The sequence below is a fragment of the Nothobranchius furzeri genome, chromosome 3 (genome assembly GCF_043380555.1).
Source record: "Nothobranchius furzeri strain GRZ-AD chromosome 3, NfurGRZ-RIMD1, whole genome shotgun sequence".
NCBI lineage: Eukaryota > Metazoa > Chordata > Actinopteri > Cyprinodontiformes > Nothobranchiidae > Nothobranchius > Nothobranchius furzeri.
The window spans coordinates 7648069-7649720 of record NC_091743.1 but is presented as its reverse complement, the minus strand read 5'-3'; the positions used below and the strand labels follow the sequence as shown (position 1 = coordinate 7649720).

The following is a 1652-nucleotide window of genomic DNA, read 5'->3' as shown; positions in this document are numbered from 1 at the left end:
TCTAACAAATCTACGTTTAATTCATCATCTACTTCAAACAAATCTGAAAGGTCATCAAACCAATTTTCACTCATGATACAAAAGACATTAAAAACCTACTAAAAATGAAGAAAAAAAATCTGCGTCCTCCTTTTACAGAGCCAGAACTTGCTGGATCACTTCCACCAGGCCGGAATTCACTTCCAGGAGCAGGTAGCCAAGCTTCATCCTGTTTGATCTCTGAAGTCGCGTAAATCTGCCCCGCTTCTTCTTCTTTAACCGTTTTTCTGATGAAAAAATAAATAAAAAAATAAATAAAATGAACGAGCTTTTAATAAATTATATATATAAATTTAACTTACTCTGTACAGGTGCAGGAGGTGGTGCGTTCTCTTCGTCGGTCGTGGGTTGTTCTGAAAGGATAAAAAACATACTTTTTTACTTCAAAATTTAATATACTCTGCGGAGCGGTTTTGTGAAACAGCTTACCGGCTGGCTGCTCAGTAGCACGTTCAGCGGTTTCAGAGTCGCTGTCGGATTGTTCTGAAAGAATAAAAACAAGGAAAAATATGAACGAATCATCTTTGAAGTAAATAACCACCTTTTTATATATCTCTTACCCTGTGCAGGAGAAGGGGGAGGAGGAGGAGGAGGAGGAGGTGTGGGCGGAGATATTGAAGCGGCTGTCTGATGTTGTTCTGAAAGGATAAAAAACAACGGTAAATGTGAACGAGACATCTTTGACTTATTAATCAGTTGTTTTTTTATCGTTACCATCCGTCTGCGCATGAGAAGGGGTTGGAGGTGGTGGGGGCTGAGATATTGGGGGTGCGTAGGCCGTCGGCCGTTGCTCTGGAGAATAAAAACGATAAATATGAACGACACATCTCTGACTTATTAATCACTATTTTGTAATCACTTACCAGCTTCGAGGATCGTCTGTGGCGTGATGGTCCTGTAACGAACAGCTTTCACGTTCGCATTCGCGTGTGATCTGACGGTATGGCTGGGCTGATACGAATGTAAGACGGTTCGGCTGGTGGATGGAGGCGTGGTTGGGTAAAAGTTATCACTTCCGGGGTAAGGTTGAACCCCCTCCTTTTCTGTAAAATGAGATATTTCTCAGCTGAAGAAAAGAACGTTACGTATATATTTATAAAATCCACTCACTCAGATTCTCGACCGCACGATTAATTTTAGACAAATCATCGAGAGGGACCGGAGTTTTACAAGTTATTTCCTCAATAGGAATTTCTTCCCACTCGCCGTCCGATATGACAATAGCGTCTGAAAATAAAGATGTTAAACCAGAAAGAGAAAAAAAGATTTGCGTCTTAAGTTAAAAACTTACCCGTCATCTTAGCTTGTTACACCTCAAATCACGACTCCGAAAATGCGGTTTTACATTTTATACAGCTGTTTAAAAAAATCTTGAATAGAAAACGGTTGCGATTGGTCGAAAAAAAAAATGTTTATAAACAATACAGAGTCATTTGCTTTGTTGTATAGGTAGACAAATGTCTGAATGGGTGTTTAGAGTTGTGTGTGTGTGTGTGTGTGTGTGTGTGTGTGTGTGTGTGTGTGTGTGTGTGTGTGTGTGTGTGTGTGTGTGTGTGTGTGTGTGTGTGTTAGTAACTCGTATCCATTGCTTCATCAAAACTCCCCGGAGCAGA

General features: G+C 40.5%; 1 long non-coding RNA gene across 1 annotated transcript; it reads right to left on the bottom strand.

Annotated features, from left to right (window-relative positions):
* Positions 1–474: 474 nt before the first annotated feature.
* Positions 475–1442, bottom strand: LOC139068926 (uncharacterized). The gene is made up of 3 exons (XR_011520175.1): positions 1150–1442; positions 903–1082; positions 475–831 (listed from the first exon to the last, which is right to left on the bottom strand). It is a non-coding gene; the product is annotated as an uncharacterized lncRNA (long non-coding RNA).
* Between the last annotated feature and the right edge of the window lie 210 nt (positions 1443–1652).